This window comes from Passer domesticus, chromosome 19 (assembly GCF_036417665.1).
Source record: "Passer domesticus isolate bPasDom1 chromosome 19, bPasDom1.hap1, whole genome shotgun sequence".
In the NCBI taxonomy this organism is placed as follows: Eukaryota; Metazoa; Chordata; class Aves; order Passeriformes; family Passeridae; genus Passer; species Passer domesticus.
In genome coordinates, this window is record NC_087492.1 from 10,970,160 (window position 1) to 10,988,783 (window position 18,624).

General features: G+C 45.8%; 1 protein-coding gene and 2 long non-coding RNA genes across 11 annotated transcripts in view; 2 read left to right on the forward strand and 1 right to left on the reverse strand.

Annotated features, from left to right (window-relative positions):
• AUTS2 (activator of transcription and developmental regulator AUTS2) overlaps positions 1–18,624 on the forward strand; it is a 778,310-nt gene that overhangs the window by 143,391 nt on the left and 616,295 nt on the right. The gene's annotated exons all lie outside the window — the stretch shown is intronic.
• Positions 1–18,624, forward strand: part of LOC135283761 (uncharacterized) — a 41,142-nt gene that overhangs the window by 20,551 nt on the left and 1,967 nt on the right. The gene's annotated exons all lie outside the window — the stretch shown is intronic.
• On the reverse strand, positions 10,773–12,177 carry LOC135283764 (uncharacterized). Of its 2 annotated transcripts, none has more exons than XR_010349405.1 (4): positions 12,080–12,177; positions 11,373–11,500; positions 11,171–11,246; positions 10,773–10,959 (listed from the first exon to the last, which is right to left on the reverse strand). It is a non-coding gene; the product is annotated as an uncharacterized LOC135283764 (long non-coding RNA). The 2 variants fall into 2 exon arrangements; XR_010349404.1 differs by having other exon boundaries at positions 10,773–10,993.

Genomic DNA, 18,624 nt, shown 5'->3' on the forward strand with positions numbered 1-18,624 from the left:
TACAATTACTTTTTTCTTCTGCTATTTATTTGCCATGTCTGCTTTTTGGTCTTTTGGAAATGACTGAGACCTTTGTTGCAGCTCAAGAGGCTAAAACGCAATGAACCTAATCAGGAGAACTGGAGCTATGCTAGTTAGCTGAAGATTTTCATGTTTTCTCTAAAGTCTTCTCTTTTTAACAGTTTTCTTCATTGACACCCAGGAGTTAGGTTAACCATCATCATAGCTTGCCCCAATTAGAGACTGGGGAGAAAGAACTATGGCAAACTGGTGTTTGTAATTGTGTGCTGAGCAATTACCCTTTGGGACATTTGGGCTGAAGTGGGAGGCAGGGCACAGTGAGAGAGGCATGCTGCTATAAATGTCCCTTTAATTGGGCTGCCTGACACAGGAGGAGTTTGACACACAAGAGGTTAGACCATCTGGTGTATGGGAGGCCTTGCTTTATAGATGTTTAACTTTTTTTTAAAGTACACTGAAGAAGCATTACTGATTCCCATGTCATGAGGCTGTTAGACATGGAAAGCCTGGTGAAAACACTTGAGTGGAGGCTCTTGAAAGCAGAAAAGTGGTCTCAAGCAGTTTAACTGCTACTTAGAGTGTGCAGTTTGCTGTGGCACGTTCTCTTCCTGCCCCCAATCCAGCTGGGGTTTTGCAGGGAATTATCTTGATGCTCTATAGAAAGACACATAAATAACTAAGCATGAGATTCTGCATAAAGCACAGTCTGAATGTGCATGTTTTGCTATAAATGTGTGTGTGTAACTGTAAATATTTGTGAAATAGCAATATAGCCATGGCATGCACAGTATTGGTGAGGAGTTTCAAAACAGTTCAGTTTGTGTAGGAGTAGGGCTTTCCTAAGTTAAGGCTAGGAGTATCCATCAACCAAACTCTTCACTGTACCTGCAGCAGTCCCATAAAGAGCAGGAACTGTTTTTCCTCTTTTAGAGATGAAAATTCATACTCTGTCACATGTTTTCTCATCAGAATCTGTTTTCATTTCCAAAAATATGCAAGTAAGGCAGAAACACATTCATACTCAGATTTTGTATATTTTGTCATGGTTGTGTAACTGCTCTTTGTGATAAAGTCATGGAATGGCTTGGACTGGGGGGGACCTTCAAGCTTATCTCACTTCAACCCCCCTGCTGCCCATGCTGGGGCATCAGCCCAGGGCACAGGGGGGTTCTGGGTGCTAGCACATGGCCAGGGCGTGTTGAATTTCTGTCCATCTTGTACTGAAGCCCTTCTCCTCCATCCATGCTCCAGCTGCCTGTTCTTGTGCTTGAGATTGCCCTGGCCCAGGTGCAGACCTTGGCATGGTTTCCTGGAGGATCTGTTCCATGGTCTTGCCTAGCACAAAGGTGAGACTGACCTGCCTGTATCTCCTCACCTCTTCCTCATTTCCTTTTTTACAAACAGAAAGTCTATTTCCCTTTTTTCAGTCAGGGGGAACGTCACTGGCTGCCACACTTCTCAATTATTATTGATGTGCATTATTTATTCTTCTTTTTCCTAATCAGTAGGATTTACAGTGAAGCAACGTGCATGCACACTTAATTATCTTTTGGTATTCTTTGGTTTTGCTTTTGTTTGTTTGTTTGTGTTTTATTTGTTGGTTTTGGAAGTTTATTTGTTTGTTTTGTTTGTTTGTTTGTGTTCTAAAGCAGGAAGGTGGGTCTAGTAGAGTTATTGCTGAGAGCAGATAGCCAGCATTCTTGTTTCCTGTGATTCTCACCAAACTGGGAACCTTGGCTGTTAAAGGGGGAGTGAGGCATCATAGAGAAGAGGAACTTTCTAGAGGGAAAGGAATTTAGGCAGCCGAGTCACTGGAGCATAGAGAGTCTGAGTTAATTGCTGTGTTTTAGGTGTAAGAAACTGTTCAGTGTAATTTTAGAACTGAGCAGCACATTCATGTGGGTCCAGGAGCATGTCAGGCTCCTCCATAACCTCCCCCTTCCCTGACTGCAGTTGCATTGTGTGACTTTTCTATGATTATGGTTATTTGTGTCTATAGGATTTACAGTAACAGAACCCTGATCTTTGACAGGATTTCTTAGAGCTATTGCAACGTGTTTTGAAAAGGAAATAGTTATTTGTGGTGGCCTCAGTTTTGCTAGCTGAAGGTTTCCTATGGTTGCAGTTATTTAGAAGACTGTGGTGGGGTGAGACTCCTGGCTTAGAAGTCTTTTTTGCATCTGGAAGTTAAAGGTGAAATATTCCTGCCTGTCTCTGTTGTGCAGTTCTCCTCTGTGCTGTCAACAGGGCGCCTGCTCACAGTGTTCTTTGTTGCTGCTTTTAAAAAAAATTCAAGGAAGAGGAGAGCAATCATATTTAATAATGCAATTACAATCAGGGGAAGATGTTTATCCTGTAAGATTCCAACTGCTGGAAAAGCCCTAGGGCATTCTGGGAAATGAGATGCAAATATCCAGGATTACCTCTTCCTAAAAATACCAGAATCAAACAACAACACCAGTCGTTGCTCTGAGCAGTGTATTAAGTGATTAGTCTGTTCTTGCCTGCAAGAAGCTTTGGCTTCTCCAGCCACAGGACCAGTCCAAACCAAACACTACGCTGGTGACGGGACAGTGGCATGGGGGCTGTTCCAGGCCCCCCATCCCAGCTCCACTCTCTGTGCTTGGCACAGTTTGGCAGCCACAGCTGAAGCCTTCACACAGGTAAAAGCTCTGAGAAGAAAAGAAACCACATCTTGTTTTTCCCTGTAGTCCAAAGGCTCTTGGTCTGGCTGGTGGCAGTTTGGAAATGAAGACACATCTTGGTGGTGCTTTGTGATTAAGTTCATTTGCAAAGTCCTAACTCCTTCTCTAAGTTGGCCATCAGAAGTGTTATTCATGGGGTGAAAGTTTTGAAGAAATTTCAGCTGTGATACAGCAGCAGCAGCAATGGTCTGCAACTTTGGGTCCACCCTGTTTCTGTTTGCTGGTTACCAAGCAGTGTTAACCTTGATGTCAGTTCTTGGATGACAACAGTTGTATTCTATATTTAAAGTAAGATCAAATATTAAACATAACCATTTCAAGAACTAATCTAAATTTAATTTCAGAAAAATGTTAGCTGTGAAAATCTTGATGTTGGCTCTCTGGATTTAAGGCTTCGTTGAATCTGAGCTAAATTACAAACCAAGCATGTGAACTAGGGCCAAAACATGCTTTTCAGTCAATTAGATAAAACAAAAATATTTTCATATGGTACTGAGCTGAACTTCTGTCTATCCAAACTGAATTTACACATTTGAATCCACTTCTACTGGAAACAAAGGATTCAAATACCCATTTTCCTCTAAGTGCTCATTAACAAGGTCATGATCACAGTACTTTCCATTTTATATGCTGGGATTCAAGCATAGAGATTAAAGATTATTTGGAATTAATTAAAAAATAAAATACATATTTGAAGATGTTCTAATTGTATTCTTGTACTAAATTGCTATGATTTTTTTGAGATTTCTTCAGAAGATCAAGGTCCATAGTTTTCATAAGCTCCTTTTTGGGGGCAGTGATTTACACAGTCTTATTTTATTCAGATCCATTCCCTAGGAGAAGCTGCACTTGGCAGGTTTGCTGTGCTGTGTTATCACAGGGGAGAACAGGAGGTTTCTGTGTCTCATGTGTCATTCATGGCTTTGTTCCCTTTCATTTGCTCTGTTGTGTGGAGGGCAGCGCTCAGGCAGGGGCTGGCTCGGAGCCTCTGTTCCCGTTCCTCCGGGAGCCGGGCTTTGGAGTGTTTGCTGTGTGCAGTGACATGTGACTGGCTCCTCACTCACCCCTGTGAGTGTTTTACCTATTGGTGCTTTACCCATTGGTGCTTTACCCCTCCCCTGCTGCTCCTCCTGGGGCAGCTGAGCCCACAGCAGTGAGGGAGAGCAAGCACAGAAAGCACTCAGGCCATGCTGCTGCTGCAGGAACACGCTCACACATCTCTGTGTCCTCACGTGCTCTTGTTCCCTTACTGCCAAAAATCCTCAACGTTAAGGTGGCCAGTTTCAGGTCTCTGAATACCACAGGATGATACTGTGGGATCTTTCATAGCTTGAGTCTGCTGGCTGAAGGACCCCATGAGAATGGTGTCCCATTGTGGGAGACAATGTCCATGTGCCTGAAGGAAGCAGAGACTTTAAATGAATGATGGGCAGGTGCAGCAGCAGAAAGGGAAAATATTATGGCAGGAGTTATTAGCATCTATCACACTGCACAAAATGAAGTGTGCAAATGACATGTAAACTCAGTTAATATATCTGTGTTTGTGTGTATGTGACTGTTTTCTGGATATGAGGGTATTGATCATGGCTGTTGTTTGCAGCAGGGCACAGCAATATGCACTGCAATGGGAAATGTGCTGGGGAACAGTGACAGAAAGTGAAGTAATAAAACAATAAGAGACAAAAAGCAATAAGAAGTTCAGACATCCCCATGTGTCTGGAAGGGGCCATGACCTGGCTGTGGTACAGAACACATTGTGGTAGGTTTTTTCCTCTCAACACCAGGGAACCTTCCTGTTCCCTTCATCTGAACTGCCCTAGGGAAGAAAGGGAGGCTTTCTTCCTTACGACATTCAAGCCTTTACAAATATTTGCAGGTTTACCATCACTTAAGTAACTTGTGTACCAGAGAAACTCCACACACCTGCAGACACAGCCACTGGTTTGTACTTCAGCCTTTGTGGTTCAGCTGTGACTTATGGGGCAGAATTTGGGTCTTGAATTAACAACCAAAATCAACCCCTGCCTTTAGGCACCTGTTTCTGGTACGAGGGAGGGAAAACCCTGAACTTCAAACTTCATTGCATATAACATCCTGCACTGTGCAATCACTCAGACTGCCTTCACTGTGGGATGGATGGCAAGGCAGAGACCAAAGAGCCCAAGCTGGAATGGAGCAAGGGAGAGCCAAGTATTTCCCTGCCTGCTCCCACTGTGCCTGGTGCCACAGGCAAGGAAAAGCACTGACAGGGTAATGAGATGGGAGCTGCCTGTTCCAGGAGCCTTTTCCCAGCCCTGGAGATCTCAGAATCTGAGTAGAGTGTAAATATTTCACCTGGACCATGTTGCTTGTAGACTTTTCATTCTACTATTCCAACTGCACCAGGATTAAGGAGTGAGGACAGAAGGAGTAGAAAAAAGCTTGCATAAATATTTTCTGACACTTGGTTTAAACGTGGAGAAGAAGTCAATCTTGTCGATATTCCCACTGAGATCTTTGTGCAACTGAGGCTTAGGGAAGAGCTTTCCTTGCTACATGGTGCCTAACTACAGCAGTTTATTTATTAAAGAGGAAGAGATCTGGAAGTAAATGCCAGGTTATAATTCTGTCTTATGCAGGATGGATCATCGCCAAGACTAATCTTCATTTTTACCACCAGCATGATCAAAGAGGGAGAAAAAGACCCCCAGCTGTTTCTGGGGTATCTCCGTGGCCGGGCAGGAGGGAGCCATGCACTTGCTTATTCCTGGTGTTAGAAGGCAGCACCTGCTCTGCCAAGTTCAGCCATCAAAGGGGCTTCCTTAGGGGAGCCAGCAGTGCAGAGCTGCTCAGCTGGAGGGACTGAGTGGATGAATTGGTCTGTTTGATGGGTTTGAACTGGGTGGGGACAGGGAATTTAAATCTTGATCTCTGCATACACTGTAGTAAGGACAAGGCAGCTGTGCTTTCTGCAGCAGTTGCTGAGCTACTCTTAGAACTGTGTAGAGAATGCCCTGAGTTTTATGTTACTAAAAGAAAGAGCAGGAGGGAGGAATTGTACCAATTGAGTTGTGTTTTATTAACTGCTAGCAGTGGGCACGGGGTCTGTTATGTAGCTAAGGTGCTCTGATTCCTTCCAGGAGAGGTTACGTGTGCCTGCATGGTTGGTAAACTGAGATTAATTTATTCCGTGGCCTTGGCAGGCTCTGATAAACTGCATTGCTATAGGGAGTTATGGGGGAGAGTATCAGATGTCAAACTCAGTTTGGTCTGACAAGACAAAGAGTTTTGGGGTTGTTTAAGAACCCTTCTCACTTTGTTTAATATTTGGGCTCTTATTTGGGTTTATTTGTGAGTGTGAACACAGTTCTGCCCTCTGGGTGTGTGCAGGCAGTGGGAGGGTTCCTCCATACAAAGACAGGTCACTGCAGACATCCACTTGCTTTTAAGTGATTTTGCCACCCTTGTCTGAAGGGTGTCAGAGGCTGGCAGTGCAGATAGCCAGCTTTTGAGTCACGGGAATATACAAAAAGGGACCTTGTTGATGTACTGACCTTGGATAATTAACTTGAGCTGTTGGCATATGACTTATTAGTCAAGGAAAGGCTGTTATTTAAAGCAAACCAATAAATAAGACAAAAAAGGTCAGTCCAGTCCTTGTCTTTTGTTAGAGCAAGAGCCTAGCATTAAAAGCAAAACCCTGTAGAGTGGCTCAGCTGTGAATTGAAAAAAGGGAGCAGTCTGAGTAGGTATTGACCAAGCAGAGTGCTGGGGCTGTCTGAAGTCTGGAATGCAATGTATCACTACAGAAATGCAGAGGTCCAAGCTGCTGAGTTTGGGTGTAGAACTGAATTTTTCCCTCGACTGAGGTTCAGGTTGCCTTGACTTTTCTCTCTGACTCATTTGAACTATAAGTGTGTGCAAATGCCTGTGACTTCCACACTGCTGCTGCTGCTGCTGCTTTATTAGGTAAAGGGCTTACCCTGCTCCAGAGCAAGGGAATTGTTGTTGCTCTTGGTTGGAACAGCCTGGGGTTCTCAGGTGCATGGGATACAATGGCACTGTCATGGTTGGTGCCTGCCCAGGGTCTCTCCCTGGTATCCTTTGTTACAGTTGCATAAATACTTTTCCCATTAAAGGAATTAATCCTTGCCCTATCAGCATTTAGAGCCAGAAATAAATGAAATACAGCCTTTTGCATTAAATAGCATTGTGGGTTATGGTGTAGAGTAAAAAGCCCATCCCTTATTCCATCAGGTTAAAAAAAGAGCCAGCTTTTCCAGCTTGGCTGAATGATTCTATGGGTATGTCCCTAAACTTAAAAATTGGCATTAGAGCCCAGATCTTTCTAGATTATGCATTTATGTATCAGTCGTGGTCCTTACAACTTCAGTGTAGCCACAGGTATCCCAGTGGTGAAATTCTGGGCAGATACTTTGGCCTGCTGCAATCCCACTGCAGGTCATGGGTGTACTGGGTGGGAGAAGTGGTGGTCAGAGGTGCCTCCTGCAAATCCCTGTACAAGTGTTCACTGCAAAGCCAAGAACCTCTGGCATTTTTCCATGCACTGCTTTGCTCCTTAAGTGTCTCTGTACAGGTGTTGAGCTCACTGTTAGAGAATTATGATGTGAGATACAGGCTTTTAGGATCTGGTTTTAGTTAGTTCTGATCTTCCCCCAACATTTTTTGCTCAGAGCAGCTGTGGCTGCCCCATCCCTGGAGGTTTCCAAGGCCAGGTTGGACAGGCCTTTGAGCCACCTGGTCTAGTCGAGGGTATCCCTTCCCTGCCCATGGCAGGGGTGGAATGGGATGACCTTTAAATCATTGGGTGTTCACCTCCTCTGGAAGTGCTGGAGCTTAATTCTACTTTTATTTTCCAGAGTATAATTTGGAAGCAACTCCAGTAGTGGTAGATGGTATCAAACAGATGTCACACAGAAGAATTTAGCCCTATGCTAATAGAAAATCTGTCCTCCTGCATGTTCTTCAACTCCACGTGTGAAAGCTGCAGAATAGTTTGGAATAATATCCACTCCCATTATTTAGCTGCATAAAATACCTTGAAGGCAAATGGCACATCTATAAATTAAGCTTCTGAAGTGTTGGTCAGGTTACTCGGGGAGTTTTTGACAGTGAGATTATTGACGGTGTAAAGTGATAGTTCTGCTCTTGAAAAGCTCATTCTCCCAACACAAATCACAGCACTGCCAGGATTTATTGAACTGCCTGATGGAGAGGTACCGTACAAGCCTCTATTAGTCCCTTTCCTTAGCTTTCCATCAGGAGGCTTTAAATAATTGTATTTGAAAGAAATGTCAGAGTGACAGAATTGGGTGCAGAGGCCATAGATATTCCCTCTGCGCTCCACCCCTCCCCTGTTCTTTCTCTCATGCTCTCTCTTGCTCTATTATTTGATAATTTCAGAGGGAGAGGGCTTCCCCAGCTGCATAATTGGAAGGTTTCAAGACATTGTGTCTGCTACTTTAGGCAAAGTCTTGGTTATGCTGCAGAAATGGGAAGCTTCCCAGCTTTGTGCAGCCCTGCAGATCTGTTTGGACAGCCAGGATGCTCCTGCCAGGGTTGGGGCTGCCATGGAGGGTGGCAGTAGCAACTGTGAAAAGAGCAAAACCTGTCATGGTGGCACTGTGGGGATTGACAGCCTTGGGGAGCAGAGGTGCAATCCCTGGAAGGCAGCTGGGGTGGCAGAGGCTGCTCACCAGTTCATCTTTTAACTGGCTAGTGGTGAAGCCCTCACATGAGAGGAAAGGCAGCTGATGTGCAGGAAATGAAACAAGGAGGTGTCGTGCCTTTGAAAATAAAGGACGCTGAGTTCATGGGATCACGATGTTCTCAGCTGCAGCACAGCTCTGAAAGTTCTCTTGGTCCCATGAGCAGCACTCCACTGCCTGTCACTGCCTGGCGGGACCAAGACGCCAAAATTTGTAAGGATAGAGCTTCCCTGAGGGCCTCTGACCTGGTGGATCTGAGAGGAGAGTGCAGGTGCCTTGTTCTCCTAGTTCTGTGCCTCTCCAGGCATGCTCCCAGGACATGTGTAGATACTGCACCCAGGGCCTGTGCTGAGCCCGGGGCCTGTTCTATTCAGCTTTACTGGGGAGGACAAATGCCCCACGCAGCTCTGCTCAGAGTGCCCTGGGTCCATCTGTAAGCTGGCACTGCCCTGGGTCTGTATCAGGAGCTCTAACAGAGCTGGGAATGCCCTGGGTCTGTGTGAGGGGATCTGGCTGAGCTGGGACTGCCCTGGGTCTGTGTGAGGGCTCTGATTGAGCTGGGACTGCCCTGGGTCTGTGTGAGGGGATCTGGCTGAGCTGGGATTGCCCTGGGTCTGTGTGAGGGCTCTTGCTGATCTGGGACTGCCCTGGGTCTGTGTGAGGGCTCTGACAGAGCAGGGACTGCCCTGGGTCTGTGTGAGGGGATCTGGCTGAGCTGGGACTGCCCTGGGTCTGTGTGAGGGCTCTGATTGAGCTGGGACTGCCCTGGGTCTGTGTGAGGGGCTCTTGCTGATCTGGGACTGCCCTGGGTCTGTGTGAGGGCTCTGATTGAGCTGGGACTGCCCTGGGTCTGTGTGAGGGGATCTGGCTGAGCTGGGACTGCCCTGGGTCTGTGTGAGGGGCTCTTGCTGATCTGGGACTGCCCTGGGTCTGTGTGAGGGCTCTGACAGAGCAGGGACTGCCCTGGGTCTGTGTGAGGGCTCTGATTGAGCTAGCACTGCCCTGGGTCTGTGTGAGGGCTCTGACAGAGCTGGGACTGCCCTGGGTCTGTGTGAGGGCTCTGACAGAGCTGGGACTGCCCTGGGTCTGTGTGAGGGCTCTGACAGAGCTGGGACTGCCCTGGGTCTGTGTGAGGGGATCTGGCTGAGCTGGGATTGCCCTGGGTCTGTGTGAGGGCTCTTGCTGATCTGGGACTGCCCTGGGTCTGTGTGAGGGGATCTGGCTGAGCTGGGACTGCCCTGGGTCTGTGTGAGGGCTCTGATTGAGCTGGCACTGCCCTGGGTCTGTATCAGAGGCTCTGGCTGAGCTGGGAGTGCTGTGGGTTTGTCTGAGGGGCTCCAGCTCAGCTGCCTCGCTCCAGCTGGGTTTTAGTTGTGTGCAGGAGAAATTGAGGTTAATGGTGCTGGATAAACATAATACCAGCCTTCAGTGTGACCTAAGTGACAGTAGGGTCAGCAGGGATTTATCCTCAGCCTTTCTTTGTCCTTCACGATGTTGGTTTTGTGCTGACCTGTCCCATTAACAGAACAGAGGAGTTGAACTGGCCACAGCACAGAGGATCCTACCTCACTACAGCATTGATGTATTAAATGCATTTAAGCACAAAAGCTATAATTGATCCTCAAGGACATGAAACTGGGATTTTAGGTTAATTTTCATGGCATCTTGCTGCACATTCTGCACTGTCTTTTAGAAAATTTTGTCACAATCCACTGTTTCAGGATTCCTTGATTTCTCTGTGGTCTGTCATATTTCTGAACTGTTCCTTTCCCTGGAGACAAATTATTGGGGCTGCCAAATAGTGGTTCTGCTGCAACTCTGATAGTGTCTGTGGTGCCTTTTATTTCATAATCTCAAGGTAAGCAAGGTTCACAACTTGCTGCAGGAGGAGGAATCTGGTTTCCTGAAGCTGGCAGCACTTTGTCCTGCATATTTGGAGATACGGCTGAGTTCCCTTTCTCTTAATGCTTTGACTGTGGAATTCATACAGAGGCTACTAAGTCAGGAAATGATAGATTGTATTTGTAACACTTGCATGTGGGCTCCTTGTGTCGCAGCAAGAATGATGGCTCTCAGGGTTTGAACATGAGTGTGTTTGGAGAAAAGCATCTCTAATTTATTGTAAGCAGACAGAACAGAAAGTGGCATCTTTTCTTGCTGGTAAAGTAATTTGGAACTAAATGGACATACAACCATAATAAAACAGACTTGTAGCTTTTAGAAGAGAGAAGACTCAGAGTTATGATTTTTACAATAAAAATAAGTAGAAAATAAGAATTAAGATCTTGTTTTTACAAATTCTCCTACAAAGTTTAACTGCAGCTGCATGATCCCCTCCCATAGGCTGCTTCTTGTATCCTACAGTGTTTAAGAATCTATTTGTGCTATTCTGCCAGATTGTTCCAAAAAGCTGCCCTTTTACAGCAAATGGAAAATAAACATATAGTATAAGGTACCTCAGTCCTTCCAGGGTGTAGTGAAGAAATGGCTCCTTTTCATTTTCCCTTTTTTCAGTGAAATTGGCCCTGCAGAGGATGTGGGATGTCAGAGGGTTGACTCCTGTAGTAATTGGGAGAATTTCTTCTTGTCATCAGTCCCCTTGGTAAGATGTAGCTTTGAAGTAGAGATCTCTGATCCCAGATGAGGAGATAACATTCCTTTTCCTTCACTTCAGTCCCACTTTCTCATACCCCATCTTGGTGTGAATTGCAGAATGGTTTCAGTTGCAGAACATACCTGATAAGATTTTGACTCCATGGTGTTTCTCTTGTAGCTTCTTTACAATCCCAGCCAGCCCCGAGCAGTAAGGAGCCTGTAAACACATGGTTTGTAAGCCTATTACAAGCTCCCCCTATTATAATACAATTAGTCAGCACTGACTCATTTGTTTGAGGGAGGCAAATGGAGGAGATTCAGGGATTTGTTTATTTGGATGTACCAATTTGTTGCAGAGTCTAACTTGTTTCCAGAAAGGCAGTTCCTGCTCTTCAGCTGGCTTCCCTTTTGCTGGGAGACTGCAGCCTGCATTTGCAAAATCCTGCTTTCCACCAGCATTATCCAGCTTGCCTTTACAAAGGAAATAATGTTAAATGGAGCTTTTTATTGAATGCAAACCTTTTCCATATAACTCCAGAGAGTTAAATGTGGCACAGAATGTAAATTCTGAACTGTTCTCCATAGGATGTCCTTCTCACTTCCATCTTGAGCTAATTATGTCAAAATGCATGCCACTGCTCCCATGGACTGGTGATCCAGCCTAGTACTTAGTGTCTGAATTAATGTTTGGAATTGTTGCTGCTTTCTTTGTAACAGAGACGAGAACCCAGCTGGTTTGGGTTATTGGTAATGGATTCCAGTGCTCTGAAATCATTCACTCAAATCCAGCTCCAGTCTGTAGTAACCCAAAGTAATTATTATTTGATTGCTACCCGGTGATGTAAACTGAGCTGGTCATCCCAGCCTAGGTGGACAGATGTCCAAGTTAAACAGCACCAGCTTAACTACTGCCCGTGGCTCTTTGAAAATCTGAAAAGGATATTGCTGAAGACACTTAGATAAATTGGGTTGGGAGTTTTTCTTGCTTGTTGTTTGAGAGGAGAAAGAAATCCAGAATGGAAAGGCAGTAGAGCCTCTGAGGACTCTTACCTGAAAATGAATTCTCTGGGATTATGGTTGAGGAGTGTAAAGTGGGAGGAAAAAGCTTATTGTCTCTCTTCTGTCTTGTATCTTGTGCTGGGGCGGAGTGTCTCTAAGGCAGTGTGGTGATGTCACAGCAGTGTGTGCTTGTGGATGGGCATGAAAAGGTTTTTGCTTTTTAACTCTATGGGGGTTGGTGTGCATACTTTCTTGGAAGCTGTTTTTGTATTTAGCCTGGAAGCATTTTAAAAGGGGAGTTTAAAAATCACCACAATTTCAAGTAATTCGTAGTAGGTTTGTTCCTTTTCTTCTTTTTTTTTAATTACTTTTGATAACACAAAGAACTAGTGGTTATGAGAGTGTGGCAGAAAGAGATTTTGGCCATGCAGGGGCCAGCAAAAGGCCATTTGTGTTCTCCGTGCAAAATATTATGTAGATGCATCATAAATGGTCACATAACTTTCACAGTGCTCTTCTGGAATACTTTTCACCCTAAATTCCTTCCGAGATGAGAAGCTTTCCTGTCTCCTCCTAGTTCTCAGCTGAGCAGGGGTGGCTCTGCTGTGCCTGGCTTTGGTGCATTGCCCCGATGGTGTGGGCACCGAGATGTGAATGTGTGACTGCACTGCCTGCAGATCTATTCATCACATGTGAATATTGCCATCACCTGACAAAAGCAATATGAAACAAATGCCTTTGTGGCACATCTTTCATCACATAGCTGGGAGATAGAAAATCTCTTGACCTTTTTAGCAGTCTTTTGAGGCAGAGTTGGGAGATGTGCTTTACTTGACGTGAAGGTTCTTTTCCTGCTGCTGGGAGAGAAATGCTGTTGTCGGCTGAACTTTGGCTGTGACTGAAGGTCTTCCTTTACTGTCTTTTATCTCTGAGCCTTGGCTCTTGGCCATGCTGTTGCACTGTCTTTGCTTGCTCTGACTCTTGTTGTCCTCTTTGGATTGTCAGAAATTGAGCCAAAGCCACTTCTCTATTCCTTGTGCTGGAATTGAGATTGTGAAGTGGCTCAAGAGCTTTTGCAGGGCACTTCTTTGTCAGGGGCTGTCGTGCCCATTCATGGGCACTCAGGTGAGTGCTCACCTACATCTCCTGACTTGGGGACAGCCTGAAGTGTCCTCTCCCTCACAGCAGACCTTGCACCTGCCCTTCAGAGGGAGATACAGGCTGTGGAGAACCCTCACAGCAGTTGGATACAGTCATTGGTACTTTCTGTATTAACTGGTAATACATGGTGGAAATAATGCTAAAGTGTTTGTATTAGGGAAGGGGCAGATCTTTAGGGCATTTCCCTGTGAACTGTGGAGTATTAAAGGGTGTGAAGAAAGACTGCTTCAGAAAGTACCATACACTAATGCAGTCCTCCCTCCCAAAACCAATTTTATGTTCCAAAGAAAACAAACTTCAAATGAATTGTCTTGGCTTGATTGCTTGATATGCTGTTGTGAATTAAGCTGGCATTACACACCACTTGAAATTCCCAGTTGTATTAAAGCTAATTGGTGATGTTAGTACTAGAATTTAGGCTTGAAGTTTCTATGTGCATTAGTGTAAGCTTCCAACAACCATGTGGTCATTCAGAAAAATCTCAGCATATGAGTCAACGAGCCTGTGAGGGAGGAGTAAAATGAGTAAAATTGAAGTATTTTGTTCCCAGACCAGTGATCTCTGCTACTGAAATGGGATCTCAGTTCCTTGACCCTGAAAACAGCAGCAACAACAGGAGAAATAAATGCTGTAAACAGCTCTATAATGAAACCTCTCAGACAGCCTGTCAGCCTCTGCTGATCTTTTGCCTTCACTTGCTGCTATGGCAAATTAGGTTGACCTTTCCTTGGTAGCATCTTTTAAAAAAAGTGAGGAAAAAAAAAAGGTGCTAGGATTTAAAAAAGAGCCTAAGGGAATTAGGTGTACCCAGTGCTTATTGAAATTCAGCTGAAGTTGGGCATTTAAGTCTCATAGCTGCCTTTCAGAATCCCACCCCCTCTAAATTATAACCTGCCCTAGAGGTGGTGAGAGTACAGGGGCTGATGGCACAGGGCTGTAATTTAGCCAAATTATGAGATATACTTGAGAAGTCAGAATTGATACTTTCCATGAGTTAGATTAGAGAGGCACCAGCATGAGAATTAACAGCAAGAGCTGGTAAATAAAGTTTGAGAAATTGCTGATCTCTGCTTTATGCCTCTCTCCAGAAATCACTCGGCACAGGGCAGCGCTCTGTGGTGATTGAGAGCCCTGCCAGGGGCTCCTCCATCACAACTCGCATTTCTTATCTGTACTCACAGGTTCCCAAGGTCTCAGTCCATCCTGCCTTAGATTTTCCAGCTGTCATGTATCTTTCCATAGCTTACCAGATGATTTCTGTCACCCTCCCCACCAGTCTGTGGTGGCTTTGCAGTGTTACCTGACAGGACTCAGATGAAAGCACCCAGAACAGCAGCAGGGGCTCGAGGCTGTTGTGTTGGATACCAACAACGTTTATCCCCCGTGTTTTTATCGTGCACCCTGCCATGGCCTGTAAAGGAGGATGTTGTTCTGCAGAGATGGAACATTTCTCCTGACGAAGCTGTAATTAGGACTGATGAGCATCCTTGGGGTCCCGCCTGGCTCTCATTTAAAGCAGCAGGAGCAGAGCTGATCCCCTTCAAACAGAACTGCATTTGTGCTGCAGCACAGTGATGGATTTGGTTGTTTTCCCTTTCCTTAACGACAAAGGAGGAGCAAGAAAGATAATGTTGTGGTGAGGGGAGGGGTATTTGTCTTGGAACAATGATGAAGATAAAGATGGACAAGCAGGGCAATTTGTGAGTTTTATCCTCTATCCCACTTAATGGGCTGCAGTTATATAAAGAAATGGAGATCTCAGTTAATCTTTATACTGTGTCCTTCTTTAGGAACACAGTTACTTCAAATTAAATTAGCCTTTTGCCTCTTGCTGGAAATGATAGGGTTTCTTTGGCGTCCTTGTTTATTTTTCATTGATCTAGAGAAAAAGAATTCCTCTCCCTTCTCCCCTGGGATATTAAAATAAAGGGATCACCTTTCTGTTTTTAGCTGCCATGGCCTAAAAAAGTATAGAAATGAGGAATAAATTCACCATGGTTTGAAGAAATCCTCTTCAAAAAAACCAATGGGGAACATGACAGAGTTAGAGAGACCTCTCCCTCAGAAGAAGAGTAATATATATTTTATCCTCTTATTAATATTTCATTGGCAAGAAGGTCAAAATCTACATTTAAATGGAAATATTTAAAAAGCAGAAGCATAATATTTGACTATCTGGAGCTTTTATGGGTTAGAGAAAACCAGAAGCTTGAACACATTGGTTCAAAATTCATGGGGTGGGCTGGGAATTCCTTGTGTAATTTATACAGCAAAGGAATCCTCCATTTGCCTTCATCGACACCTCTGATAAAGGGTTTATGTTCCTAATACAAAGCTCCCTTTTAATTTAAAAATCCTTTTAAGTATGTCCTGTCAGCTCGAGTCTTTAGATGAGGTAGTCTGCCAGTGCTCAGAATATTATCTGGGTAGATGGAGCAATCCATGGCTTGTGAGGATGCTGCGTTATTTCTCCCAGGGCTGGGCAGATGTAGTGCTGCTGTGTGTGGTGTCAGCAGGGCCTGGGCTTTGAGGAGCCTGCCCTCAAAGTGTGAGGGACTGGGGGTCACAGCACAGCCCCTGGTCCCAGCTGGGCTGGGGGAGCCTGCTCTCACTGGGGGTCACAGCACAGCCCCAGGTCCCAGCTGGAGTCTGCTCTCCTCACAGCAGCCACTGCAGATCCCATTTGGGTGCATGGGAACATTTGGGTGACTGAGAGTGAAACCTGTCTGTGTGGGGAGGATCCTGTAGATCACTTCAGTCAGGATGTGAAGTGGCTCAAACAGCTCCTGCCTTAGTTGAGGCTGATCTGCAACACATTCATTTTCCAGTCCCAGTAGTTCTGGCTTTGACATCAGTCAGGGGTTGAGATTCCCAGGCTGTGGAAGTTGTGCCACTAACCTTAGGTATGCTAACGCAAAACAGAGAAAAGGAAATTGAAAGCCCACACAGTAGGCTGTGTTTTCCTAATCAATTGGAAGAGACGGAATTTATCTTCTGCCCAGCAGAGAACTGCTCATGCCCACACCCTGCATTATCTGAGGAGAGTCCAACTGCTTTGCTGGTGACAAGTACAGTGGGATCAAGGGCGCCTTCAGCAGATTTGCTGATGACACTGAGCTGTGTGGTGCAGTCACACACTGGAGGGAAGGGATGGATGCAGAGGGACCTGGACAAGCTGGAGAGGTGGGACTGTGTGAACTTGATGGAGTTCAACAAAGCCAAGTGCAGGGTCCTGGGACAATCCCAGCCACACCACAGGCTGGGCAGAGAGGTGGTGGAGAGCAGCCCTGGGAGAAGGGCTTGGGCTGATGGGTGATGGAAAACTCCCCCTGAGCCCGCAGTGAGTGATCCCAGCCCAGAAACCAACGAGTCCTGGGCTGCATCCGAAGGAGCTTGGCCAGCAGCTGGAGGGAGCAGTCGATTCTCCCCCCTGCTCTGCTCTTGTCAGACCCCATCTGGAGTCCTGGGCACAGTTCTGGTGTCCCCAAAATGGGAAACACGTGGAACTGTTGGAGCAAGTCCAGAGGGGGCCATGAAGTCCGTGGGAGGACTGGAGCACCTCCTTATGGAGACAGGCTGAGTTGGGGCTGCTCAGCCTGGAGGAGAGAAGGTTGTGTGGAAACCTCACAGCACCTCCAGGGCCTGGACAGCTACAGGGAAGCCAGAGAGGGACTTTGCATCAGGAACTGGAGTGGCAGCACAAGGGGGAATGGGTACCAAGTGAAAGAGGGGAAATCTAGGTCAGATATTAGGAAGAAATTCTTCCCCATGAGGTGGTGAGACTGTGGCACAGGTTTCCCAGGGAGACTGTGGATGTCCCAGCCCTGGCAGGGTTCAAAGCTAGGTTGGATAAGGCTTTGAGCAGCCTGCTCTAGTGGGAAATGTCCCTGCCCAGGGCATTGGGGGGTTGGCATCAGAGGATCTTTAAGGTCCATTCTGACCCTTTAACATTCTGTGATCCCATGAGAGAGCTGGGTTGGCATCGCTGTGCCCATGGCATCCCTGCAGGCCCTGGAACTGCTGCTGCTCTGTAATGGGCACATCATTCCCTGCCTGTCATGAGCAAAATTTGAGGAATTTTTGTCTTTGGGGACACCTCAGGCAGTCCAGGAAAGACAGCTCTGAAAAACTGGCTCAGCTCAGTCCCAGGCAGGATATTGATCCCTGGCTGTGTTTGACACAGCCTGTCTGTAAATGTGCTGCCTGTGGCTGCAGGAGCAGCTCTGGATGCATTGTGCTCTGCAGAGGAGTGATAACATTGATTTCTTACTGGGCTACAATATTTGATCGAGTCTCACAGCTGGGCAGAGGCTTGGTTTGGGTTTTTCTTGTGTTTTGGTTTGTTGTTGTGGGGTTTTTAAAAAATCAGCATTATATTGACTAGCAGCAGTCCACTGAGTATTTGTGCAGTTTGGGAAGACTTGCTTGCTTTGCCACCAGCAATTTCCTGCACACCTGAGCCTCCCAGGAACACAGGTAATTGTTGGAAATGATACACGGGAGCTCAGTGCTAGAGAGAGAAGAACAACAGAGAGATGCTCTGCTGCTGACAGACTTGTAACCAGATTCCAGTTTGTGCTGCATTGCCCCTTCGTGTAACCCTATTAAGAAGCTGTAAATAGTAATATAAATGATGTTACAGTCATTTGTTTTGATGTATCTGAGCCTTTAATAAATCAGCTGTAGCTTGGCTAATAGGAATATGAGAGGATGGTGTTTGTTGCCAGCAGCTGCTAGTAAATTACAATGCAGTCATCTGTTTTACAAGGAAATTAAATGTTTGTTCTCTTGCTCCCTCTCCCTCTCGCATATTTTAGAGCATCAGAATTGTTCAAGATCCCCTCTGTTCTGCTAGGCATCCTTTTTGATCCTGTTGCATGTGGCTGGGGTGGCAGGGAAAGCATCTGCAAGGAGATTCAATTCACTGCAGTGTGTCAGTCCCATATTCCAGCATTGCTCTGGGTGCATCCTCCAAAACAACAGTGGTTGTGTTTGGTTTTACTTGGGTGACAATCTCTTTTTTTGGTTGTCAGCAGCATTTGATCCTTGGATATGCTGCACAGACCCTCAGAGCTGAGCTAAACAGTGACTTCAGTGGTGGGCACTTGCCCTGGGCTGGGTCTGTGTTTGCACCAGCCGTGCCCTGTGCCAGCCTGACGGAGGTTTGTTCAGGGTTAGGACTGTCTGGAATGGACTCAGGGCTGATAGATCTGGGTCTTGGATGTGTCCAGCCAAGTTAATGACTCCTTTTAGTTTTCTTTAGAGGTAGTGAGAGGATCCAAGTGTTTGGAGCCACAGCAGGTTGGGATATAGTTTAAAGGAGTGATGGTTTTACCAACATCTCTGCTTGTAACTGTAGGAGTCAAAGGAAAGATCAGACCCCAGAGAAGCCTCTGGTCATGGCTTTGAGGCTTTTCATAAGCTGTTGTCCACCA